This window comes from Meleagris gallopavo, chromosome 5, assembly GCF_000146605.3.
Source record: "Meleagris gallopavo isolate NT-WF06-2002-E0010 breed Aviagen turkey brand Nicholas breeding stock chromosome 5, Turkey_5.1, whole genome shotgun sequence".
NCBI lineage: Eukaryota > Metazoa > Chordata > Aves > Galliformes > Phasianidae > Meleagris > Meleagris gallopavo.
The window spans coordinates 11,363,083-11,375,355 of record NC_015015.2 but is presented as its reverse complement, the minus strand read 5'-3'; positions in this window follow the sequence as shown (position 1 = coordinate 11,375,355).

Below are 12,273 nucleotides of genomic sequence, written 5' to 3'. Positions count from 1 at the left end.
AAAAAAAAAAGAAGGAATACTAGGCTGGGACTGTGTGAATGTATATAATTTCCATTGTCTGATTCTTTCTCAGTCTGTTGTTAGCTTATGTCCAGAATGAGAACATTTATCAAATGGCATTTTTTCATTCCGGTCCCATCTCCATAAGGGGAAATGCTGATGCAGATGGGGCTGGAATTCCTGTCCCCAGAAGGAGATGCTTTGGCACAGAAGGGAAGGACCGAGTCAGCGCTGGGAGATTTTGAAAGCCGTGGTAGGGGTATAATGGCTTTTTTGTTTGCAGTCTTCTTGTGTCATCACTCGGTCATGCAAATGTCGCCCCAGAAGAAAGACTTTTTCACACTAGTGCCTTGTTCTGGAAAGTTCCCTCCCTGATTATTCATGACCGCCTTCATCTGTAGGCCCCTTTCCTGACTGCTGTGGAAAGAAATTCCTTGACATGGGGAAAGGGAGGAAAAAGTCTGGTGCACAAAAACTGAGTCAGACTGAAGTATTTGCAGCTTTCCAGTGGGATAATGAAGTTCTCATTCAGCCTGGTTATAATTAGCAAAGTTGCCTGTACTCCACAGGGCTACAGTTTGTTCCTTTTGCATGTCTGGAAACCAGTAGTGAGGCATCAGGGCATCCTCTGGGGATACACAGAGCTCCCAAAGGTACAGAGCTACTGGAGAGGGCAGTTTTGGTGAAATAGTCTTGAAACAATACAAAAAGACATTGCTTCATTATTTAGTAACCTTACAACATAATTGCTTGATGATTTCTGGGCAGTTTAGTAATAGATTACAGGGCCTTTTATTTCTGCTTATCTTGTTCATTCATGTCTAGGGCTGTAGTGGTCGAATATTTCACTGTCTATGGCTGTTGAGCGTGTAATGCTTTTAGTCAGCAGTAGAAAACCTCTAGTGATGAGGTAAAGACAGCGCTGGCTGCAATTCCAGGGTGTTTTTTTTGTTTTTTTGTTTTTTTTCTTTATTGCTTCCTGGGGAACCATCACACCCTGCTCCATCAGTTTGTGTTAATCTGACTTGGGAGGGAGGTGGGATTGGGCGGTGCTCTCTTGGACACCTCACAGATGTTGATCCACCCCAAGCTTGCTCTTTGCTCTGTCTTTCACCTCTCCTTGTTTTCTTTATGGTGCTAAACTGACCCAAGCTGCCCCCAATCTCTTTTTTTTTTCCCCTAAAAACTTGGCCATTGTAATTCTTGAGTGGAAGGGACACATCTAAGGTCCTGTCCATTCCATCACTAAAGGTGAAAAGGCTGTACCGTGATCATAGATGCCTGACTGGGGCTCCTTATTTTTCACATAGAAGAGAGAATTAAAGAAGCGGTGGGAACCTCAATTTTGGTGGCTGCTCGGATAACTGACTCCTTCCCAAGATGTCTTGTGATCTACATAACTCCAACCCAAATTTCTCAGGTCCTGGACTGTACCCCAAAAGGGTGACCCATTCTCCTGGCAGTAAAATAGCATCTCTTTTAAAACCACAGCGTAGGTCCCACTTCTTTGAGTGAAGGCAGGAGCCACGTGCACAGTGGTGCTTTTATTTCTGCACTGCCATTTTCCCAGTGGCAAACTGTAGGGAACAGTTTAACTTCCTTTGTCGCCTTATCTCCAGGAGTCATTTCAGTTCCGTTTCAGTGACGTTGCTGCCAAGCGCAAGACTAAAAAGGATTTTATTGTCTCTTTGAACTGCATTTTGCTCTGAGGAATGAGGATATAATTGTAACGCGGGCGAGCTGGGCCAAGAGCTGACGACAAAACTGAGCATGTTGAGGCTTGTCCTGCCTAATCTTTTTCCTATGTCTTTTTGTTTCACCTTGCGTCTTGCACTCGTGATTGGGACTTTCCAATGAATAGCCCAGGGCTCTTAGCAAAGTGCTCCGGCCAGCAGGATGTGCTATTCCTTTAGATACCAGCCAAGGTCAGGCTCTGCATCTCTATCAATTAGTATTTAGCTGTTGGTATCCACAGAGGACTATCAAGTAGATATTTCCTCTGGGATATATATATATATATATTTTTTTTTTTCCATGTGCTCGTTGGTCTTTCACTACTCTTGTTTCTTTTTTGGGTCACGTTTGGATTTTCCAAAAATTAAGTCCATGGGACAAATTAAGAGCAAATTTTGACTGAAAAGAAAGAGCATCCCTAAAGTTTTCAAATACTCTAGTGGCTTCCTTTTGAAAAGTCTAGTTACTACTGTAGAAAACATACAGGGTTTGTTGGCTGTATTTGTGAATACAGCAAGTTGCACTTAGTTTGCATCATTTAGCAAAAAACTGGCTTTGTGTGAGGCCAGTGAGCAGTCAGTCCCGATGTCATACAGGGATAAAGCTGTTGGTACTGTTGGTACTGAATTCACACTGTCTCTGTTCCTCATTTCTTGCTATCTGATGACTTACTAAAGAGGAATGAATTTCAAGTTCCTTCCTGCTGCTAATTCATAGCAATTCATATCTCTACTCTATGGCTTGGCTCCTTATACCAAACTGCCATTTTGATGGGTTTTGGCAGCCGTCCTATCTATGCTGGTAGTATTGGGACTGATTCTGCATGTGTGAGATCTGTTTTGTTTCAGGTTTTTTTTCTGCCACAATCTTTTTTTAGGACTTTGCAGGGGCACTTTTTAGTGCTTCATGTCTTTGTCTGTGCATGTGGGTCTTCATGTCGTGCTTTGTCTCATCACCCACGGGGATGTCATGAAGATAAATTGTCAGTTTTTCAGCTGCTGCTGTTATCAGACCTATCTCTGTATGTAAAGAAGGAAAACTTCACTTAAGGACTGTTAAAAGGAGTCGTGCAGATCCAGTTCTGTAGATGTCTATACTTCAGCCACCCCAGATGTGCATCCAACAGGCTTTTGCTTGGTTGCACTTTGAAGTTTGTGGTTGTTTTTTTTTTGTTTTCCCCTTCTGAAAAAGAAACAAAGAGAAACACGACATTAGTATCTTACAAAAAGTAAATAAGTTCCTCAACAACTGCTGTACTCAGAGCTGCTTGGTGCACTGAAAGCAGCGAGCTCCTGAGCAGCTCCAAGATACCGTAAGAGCCAGTCTTAATTAATTGCCACTGCAAGCCTCTGACCAGCACAGCCCCATGCTGCCTTCAGGTGCTTGTAACACCTACCCTTGTAAAATGCAGGTGTTCTCTTAGACGTCCTGACAAAGAAGCATGTGGCCTCTGGCTCTGTCTTGAACTGTAAGTCTTCTGGATACAGCAAAACCAAGCACGCCATTGCTTTGCTCATCGAATGTTTCATTGGAGGTTTCCAAATTCCTCTGCAGACTGCTGGCTTCTCACCCCTCCTAGTTTCCAGCTGCTAATTTGCAATTAAACGCACTCAGCCAGCAATTTTCCATGCAAAGTCTATCAGCGTGCAGTTGCTGCCATTTGGTGGTGAGCTGTGCAGGATCCTGCTGTAAGCATGCGGCTATGTGAGAGGCTGCCCATGAGGCTGCCTAAGATGTGGTTCCCAGCAAGAGCTGCTGTAAATAAAAGTTCAGCGTAATGCAGCTGATGCTAATTGGCATCCCTGTAGGTGGTCTAAGTAGTGGGGCAAGATTAAATGTGGTGCAGAGAATGAACGAGGCTCTTCTTCTCCCCAAGGGGAATGCTTCCAACTAAAGGTTGAGGTGTGTGAGCTCGAAATGCAACAGCTGCAACAGGGCTGCAGATCAAGGATGTTCTTGTTCAGGGCTGTGGCAAAGCTGAAATCCACTCAACTGGGTGAGAGGGATAGAAGACCCTGCAATTACATTTGACTGATGTGAAGTACTTTACATCTGTTTTCAATTCATTCCTCCAAAAATCACAAGAAAGTTCAGCTAATATTTAATGTACTTTTAGCCCAAATCAATTATTTTCTACTATGCCCAAGAAGTTTTTGGAAACAGATCCTTTCATGCCAAGTTTCTTAGCGGTTCCACAACTGGTATTTGTCCTACCAGCTGTGAAGGAGTCCAAAGTAAACTTGCAAATGTACAACAAAGAGCAGCCTCCTGATGGCTTACATTTAACATGCAGAAACCATCATCATTATGGGATGAAGGAAACAAAATACTTAATTGGGAGAGTTCATTAAATATAGTAACAGTGAGACCACTCACGACTTGAGCATACGAAGCCTGTCCAAGCAAGTAAGCTGCACCCTTAATTACTAGTTTCACCCTTCTGCTTCTTGAAATGGAGTGAGTCACTCATCTGAAGCAGATGCCTCTGAGGTCAAACTGTTCATGGAATCAAACCACCACATCCCTTAAGGGTCTGTCTTTGCTGGAAAAAGAATTGTTTTCCAAGGGCCTGTTGTGCAACCAGAGAGCTTGGAGCAGGGTGCTAGAAACATTTCCACCTGATGTGTGAAGTGTTTCATTTGTCAGTTTGGGTATTAGCATCCGATATTTTTCCCCATACAGACTTGGTCCTGATGTGTCTTATTTTGGTCTCATTACAAGGTCTTAAAAGACAAAAGGTGCTGGAGCCCTTGATGTAGCACAGCAAGACTTTTTGCACCTGGAGGTGGAAGGTGTTGGCTGCAGCTCCTTGTTGCAGGGCAGGAACAGTCTGTGCCGTAACACTGGTAGGCTGATGTGTGTGCAGTTTGTTTCCGCAAGGTAAAGAAGTGCCTCATTTTGCCAGGGATTACGTAGCTTGAAAAAGTCCTTCGCATGAATGTCATACTGGGAATAGACCAAGTGCTGGTTAAGGTGATGTGCCTGGCTTGCAGGGCTTTCGTCTTGCTTTATATACAGTCAAATCATACTCCTTGCCCTCATAGGAACTACCTGGCTTCCACCCTTCATCCTCAGGCAGCAAAATCCAGCTCTGCCCAAGCCAGCCCTGTGTGAGTGCCACACAATGGGTGAGAAGCAGAAGCTCTGGCCAGGGCCAAGCCTAAATGTTCTCCAAAGCCACCACTGAGAGCAGGGAGCTGGCATGCTGGGAACATGGCCCGGGTTGCTACAGCAATCCCTCAACAGCTTCCTGCCCAGCTGAGGCTTTTGGAGTCTGAAGCGATGTAACCTCATAAAAGCTAGCAAGACCTTGAATTCATTCACAGATCATTTCACCACCTACGGTATTCTATGAAGTCAGACATGCTGTAACATATGATTAACGATGCGTTCAGTGATGAGTCACTGGGTTGTCTAGCAAGTGCTGCTTACCTTCTAACCAGTCTGTATGTGGGAGTCTTTACGCAGCAACACACCCAAACCGAGCGTTTTAATAATTCTCCACTCTCTGAGTTTGGAAGGGTAGCTCATGGAATTGTTGTTACATTAGAATAAATATTGCTTTACCACCCATTAGGGTACAGTCTCCAATCATGAAGAAGTTGGGAGAGAAGGAACGTAATTTGTATGTCTTGAGTATCCAAGAATTCTTCAGGTATTGAGTAAAGAAAGACTTCACTTTATCTATGCAAGAAATAAAGAGTTGCCCAAGATCACAGATGTAAACGTTTTTATACTGCATGTATACCTTTTACTTCAAAGTTTAACCAGGAGCCAGCTATGTAGTTTAAAGATAGTGGAAACATTACCACTTGCAGTAGGAGTTCCTGTCCCTTTGTTTCCCCTTGGAGTGCCCTCAGTCTGCTGTTTCTACCCCAGCTCTGCTGCTATACCTTTTTTTAGCATCAGGAGACCAGCTGTATATCCACATATAGGTGTCTAACAAGATATTCCTGGAAATGAAAAACCAGGCCTGTATATTGGCAAGAAGAAGTCTGGGAAAAAGTCCATGCTTGAGAGATGGGGGTTTAAGTCTTTTTGTTATATTTGACAGTCACTTGATAAAATGCGTGAACTTTCCTTGGCCTGAAATGTAGAATTACCCTTTCCTGCCTGAGTGTCCCAAGCGCAACATGAGAGCTATGGTTAATCTTGTTCTCTGGAATACTTAGGGATTGTAGAATAAAAGCTGTTGGTTGTTTTTTCTTTTCCTAGGGAATGAGCAAAGATGAGGCTGTCTGGTTTGTGAGATGTTGGAAGATACGGTTTTGATTCCTACTGAGAGGAGGAAATTGCACTCATGTATCAGTGTGACCCAGTACATTTTCTCCAATAAAAATCACAGTAAGATGCCGGGGGAAGAACAGTGGGAAAAACTTGCATGATGCTTCAGCGATTACTTTTCCAGTCTCCAACTGTTTTCAGCTCAGGGAATTTCCTGACATGAATGAATGTGGTTCGTGACTCTTTAGTAATCTTCAGTGGATTGTTCTTCTGCAGAGTTGTCCAGTCTCTCCTTGAGCCTGTTTCAACCCTTTCCTTCTACAGTATCGGTAGCAACAAACTCTGCTGGCCTTTCTATGTACTGTGAGAGGTGAAGACTCTCAGTCTTCTTCGTTATCACTGGTGACTGGAGGGAATCCAGGCGATTGTCCTCAGAGCCTGCATCGCTTCTCAGATGGGTTTTGGAGAAGAGAGGGCAAACGTTGCATATGCTCTACAGTGTAGTAGTACCCTGTACTACTGTGCTGCACTGTAATACAGCTCTACAGTACTGGTGAACCAGGGGTTGATACAGTGATATAATGATGTTTGCTTCTCTGGTTCAGTTTCTTTCATAATACTCCCTATGTGCTGTATTAGCTGAGCACTTAGCGATGTCTTTGTCAGATTGCCTGTGCTCGTCCAAAGGTCTCAGTCCTGAGTAGTATTAAGCACTTCAGAAACCATCATTTCATTCCTGAATTTAAGACTTGTTTTCCCCATGTGCATCACTTGATATTTACTCTGCTCTGACTTTTGAGTGCCATTTTATTGCCCAGCCTTTCAGTCCTGTGAGCTCCCTGTGCAGTTCCCCATGTCTGCTCTTTCTCCCAGTGCTCTCCAAGCTGCATGTCCTCAGCAAGCTTCCTTACCTCATTGCTGTTCCAGATGGTTTGCAGATACATCAAGCAACACAAGTCCCAGCCGCGCTGGTGGGATGTGCCTGTTTTGAGAGCTGACCATTTACACCTACTTTCTGATCCTTATCTTGGCCTGCCCCAGCTCATCCAGGATTAGAACTGCTGGGACTGAAGCCAGGTGTTGCAAGCCCTTAATCAATCAGTGAACTCATCCTCAGTCCTTGTCTGGACTCCTCCATTTGTAGACATAAGGATGAGGCCACGGAAGAAGCAGTGCCTTAGTCAGCCAGCTGGCTATGATCTTCTGGGGAGCGAATGTTCTTTCCTCCATTTTTTACAAGTGAATGTAAATGTGCAGGTGTTTGGTGCACAGGGATGTTGATGGGACTGTGCAACGGGGAAAAGCAGTAATGAACAAACAAGTGCGAGCTTTGAGTTAGCAAAGTGAGTATTTTGAAATAGGATATTTTATCAGAAAAGAGCACACACGAACATTAATGACACTTGAATTTAATGGTGGATTATGGACCAAGTATGCAAATCCACCCACTCCTTTTTCATGCGTAACCGATATGCCTCTTCCGGTAATTAGCCGAGTTCCCTAGAAGAGTACTGGCACCAGCAGCGTGCTCCAGCTGCCAAGAGATTAGCGTCCTGCCCAGCTCTTCAGAGTGTCCCATAAGGGACATTAAGCCCCAAGTAGCTCTGCTGGCCCTAGGGACAGCTGTGAAGTTGTGTCCCCATCCCACACCTGCTGTCCCTAATACAAGACAGCCCCAACATTCCTTTCCTGTTGCTGCTCCCAGCTCTTTGCCCTGCTGTTGTGCTTTCAGTGTCCCTCCCTGCCCCAGTTCTGGTGGAAATCAGTGATGCATCATGCCCGTGTTCCCCTTCATCTTTTTCCCTTTCCTGCCCCTCAGATTTTCCAGATCAGAATTAAACAGTTGAATGAGTACTTGTCTATGGATGACGCATCTGCATCCTTGAGGGACTGTGCTTAGGGTGTGCATGTGAAACTTCACTCCCTTCTCGGCCTGCCCATGACCAGGTCAAACCCACTGCAGCACAGAAGAGCCTCTTCCTCGCCGTAGAGCAGCAACCATCTTGTGCTGGTCATCCAAAAGTACATGAGGCAACAAAAGGGCATCCTGGGCATGGTGTCCAATTGTATCAGGGCAATGAATATATGGGTAAAGGCAGGTATTGACTGGTTTTATACTGTCTCCAGAGGAATAATAGGGTGCAAGTGAAATTTTGTGCTTGCTTTTTGGTCTCTTTTGGTCCTGGAGCAGAGGACTGGCCACTGCTCATTTTCTTAGAATCATAGGATCACTAAGTTTGGACAAGACCACTAAGATTATCTAGACCAAGCCCAGCTTGGGGACACAGTGCTGCTTAATGGATGGTTTGGCATCAGGGTTTCACCTGAGGGGTTTTTTCATTTCAGTTTTTTGCCTTTCTTTTCCTTCCAAACACCAGCTGTTTCCCTGGCTGCCCTTCTCATAGGGTGTGAGTGGATGAGTGGAGAGTGTGGCCGGACTGCAATCAAAGAAATATTTTGAGAGTCCTTTCAGAGCTCGTTAAGGAATCTGGGCTGGCTATGAATGCATGCTTTATACAGCATTGTTTTGAAGTAGGAGTGAGTCACTAAAAAGCAATCTGCACTCTCTCCATGTTCAACTTTGACTTTATTAAGAAAAAGAGAAAGAAAACAAACACAATCCCATTCACTTCAGAAATACACATTGATCCTTTAATCCTCAGGGAAGCATCGGGAACAGCTTCCTCCTCGAAAGAATTGCTGTATTGACGCAACATTTAATTGTGCAATTACACACGCACATTTTCTCCCGTGCTTTGCATGCAGAGCAGGGCTCTGTGGCTAGAATGCTAATCAGAATATGGCTGATGCTATCTCACTGCACACACAGCCCCAGTGCAGCCTCCTGGCCAGCAGCAAGCCTCAGGTTTTGTTATGGCCGGAGGTACTTCCACCAAGAACTACTGCACACCTGCTCTGCAGGTGTTCACACATATATGCCCATATTAATGTGTATACATCCACATTTCTTTGGCCAAGACCTACTTTCCAGGATCTGCATTGGGTATAATGTCCACCAGGTTTTCCTGATGCTTCTTCTGTGACCTGCTGTGACTTCAGGGGCACGCAGGGCTTGGTGTGAAGGTTGCCATCTGTGGAAAAGGCACACGTTTGTCCTCGTTCTTTATTTTTGGAGCTGGAGAAATCAGTCTGAGCGACACCCTGTGCAATAAAAAGCATAATCACAGAATCGCAGGACTGTAGGGGTTGGAAGAGACCTCCGGTCTCATCGACCTCATCAAGCCCAATCCCCTTGCTTAAGTGGGTATCCCACAATAGGTGCTCTGTTTTACAGTACTTGACAGTAAATGCAAAGGTTGGTTGGGTAACAGAGGAGAACAGATTCAACCATCTTTTAGCCAACTTCAAACGCTAATATTTTTGCTGGGTTTAATCTCTCTACTGTGTTTTTATTATTCTCTTTACTGTGTTTTTATTATTCGTGGTTTTGTCATTAATTCTGCTTTTCCCACCAATGTTAGGGATGGAGTTTCCAGATGGGAAATCCTACCTATCATCCTGTCATCAACAGCCACAGACTACAAAGTGAGCTTCTAAATACAAGTGCTGCTTTCTTTTCAGGGCTTTGCATGGTGTCTCAGGGCACCTCCAGTTCTCCTCTCCTGCATCGCTACCTCCATGGAGGCGCTTTTAATGCCACACTGTCTTAACAGTTTTAGGAAAATGGCAAAAGGTGGGGGAGGGAGGAGGGGAGAGGAAAAGCTTTGGTTATTGAGGAGCGTTTGACTGATGTTTCTGCCAAGGAGGTGGTGGAGTCACCATCCATGGAAATGTTCAAGAAATGTGTAGATGTGGTACTTAGGGACATGGCTCAGTGGGCAATGTTGGTGATATGTGGATGGTTGGGCTAGATGATCTTAGTGGTCTTTTTCCAACCTTAATGATGCTCTGATTCTATGTTACGGGCTCCTGGTTTTCTGGAACCTCTGCTTGTGTTTTCATCATGTTTCTAAAAGCTTAAAATCTGAGCAAGCTATCAACACAGCAAAAATCAGTCTTTTAATGTAACAGCATTAGCTCTGCCTGTGGCCTTCCTTGTTCCTGTTGTTCAGGAAATCTGCTTCTGTTTTTGGCAGGATGCGTGCTGGTCCTGTGACTGGTGTGCAGGGACGGGAGGGGGGGGCAGGAAGGGGAAGGGGAGAAGTCCCACAGCAACAGCCTTGTTTATGTGCCTCATTTGCCTTAGTAGTGCCGCCGCTTCCTTTCCTGGTGGATGTCCCTTTCTGATAAGCCGAACAAGCAAAGAAAGGAGCTGTTGCTCAGAGCTGTCATGGGATGCAGTCTGTGCCATCCTCCTCACTATCACCACCTTCTTCCCACCCACCTGCTCAGGGTGCAGCACCACTCCCAGCAGTTCCATGGGTGCGGGTTGGGTTTTTCCCATGCACAGAGAAGCGCGCAGCACCTCCCTGGGCAGCCTGTTCTAATATTCATCTTTCATTTCTATAACCCTACCTTAAAGCCTGTAAAAAGTACCCTTTGCCTTGCAGCTTTGGTTGGGTTTTCTTTGGTCAGTAACCCCACTGGTTGGTGGCACAGATCTGTAGTATGACAAGTGTCATCATACAAGGCCAGGCTCTATTCCCAGCTGCAGATCTTCCTTTAGAGATGCTGTGAGTTAGATGGCTTAGAGTTTGCTTTCCCTGTTCTCTTGCCCTGTGCTGCTGGGACCCCCAGTAAGAGCACAGGCAGAACTGACTCTGTTCCTGATGGTAATAAGGTGCTCGGGTCTCTGTATTTAAGGCTGATTTTGACATTTTACCCTTTGCACTGCATAAGGAATGGGCTCTTTTTCTCCAGAGCTTAATAAAGGCATGGAACAGATGCTTCCAAGGGAAGCAAGTTCACGTGTTCTAACAGAAAAATCGGGAAGAAAAAAAAAAGTAACAAATGGCCCGCTGCATCAATACTGCAGTTTTATGACTGCTGGTTTTGTTTAATCTTTCTTAAGCAAGCAAACAAACAAATGAGAGAGGTGGTTTCCAGGACAGGGGCACGTTTCATCCAGCCCCAGAGTTTGTCTCTGCTATGTGAGACAAGCTGTGTGAATCTCCCCCCGTTACCACCAAGAAATGCTAATAACACTAGTAGGTGGACGCTTATAGAATACTGTGGTTATGAAAAGGGATCTTCAGATGGTTTTGAATGCTTCAGACTTTCTGAGAAATGTGGTTTTGAGTTCAAGGTTTTGCTGGATTTCCCTGAATTCAGAGTCTGAGTGTATGGAATTCCATGAATCTATGAAGGCAAGCCCAGGTTTTTCTGAATGTGCAACATTTTGAGGTTCTCCCCTCCCTTTCCTAACAATGAATTATTGGTCCTTTGCTTTCAGTGAAGTACATTAATTACATTCCGGTTTTATCAGGTGTTCCTTCGCTATTTTCTGGCCCTTGCTGTGGTTCTGCTTGGACCTGAGAAGTAAAATATGTTTGTGTTGGCATGTGGGAAATAGAGGAAACCTCAGGAGAAAATAGGACTGGAAATGTTTTTTTCTGCCCAATGAAAATTTTTGTGATGCATATTTTCCACATCAGAATAAAACTTGAAATATGGAAGAAAGGAAAAAGAATCCAGCTGGAGCAGTTACTTCTCTTGATTCTTTTTATTTTTTTTCTCTCTTGTTAACAAAGTTTGTTTATGTTGCAATGCAAACTACAAATTCCAGATTTCTTGGATATCAGGATAACTTGGGTCAAAAAGTTGATTTCAGTGGATTGGGAACTGTTCAGTACGTAATTTTAAATCAGAAAAGGACAACTTGCTGCATTAAAATTTAAAAATAATGACCTAGTAAATTACTAATTTTGTGGTCCAGGGTAATTAGTGGAACAGCTTGGCAGGTAGAATGCAGCAGGTCTAAATTACTGCTCTAAGTCCATTAGCAGGAAGATATTATCTAGCTTTGTTGCTACTAACAGGAATGCATATATATACATGTATATATTTATATATTTATTTTTATATATATATATTTGCCCTTTGATGCTTTTCTTGGTTGTTTGCATCTCAATCCTTGGTTGTCTCTGTAATGCTCCAGAAATTATTCACACTGCACTTTTCCTAGTGCAGGGGAAACTTGAGGCTTTTACAATTAGCGCTGCTGGTTATTCCATGGAAAACATACACCATGGTCTGACAAGGAAAGCAGCAGTAAAAAGCCACGTGATGGCTGATGTCTGCCAGCAGGTGCATGGAAAGTATTGGTTCACATCTTGCAGCTCTCTTTTGTGTCCCATTTGATGAGGTGATGGCACATTCACCTCCAAGTGAATGGAGGCATCTCCCTGTCCACAC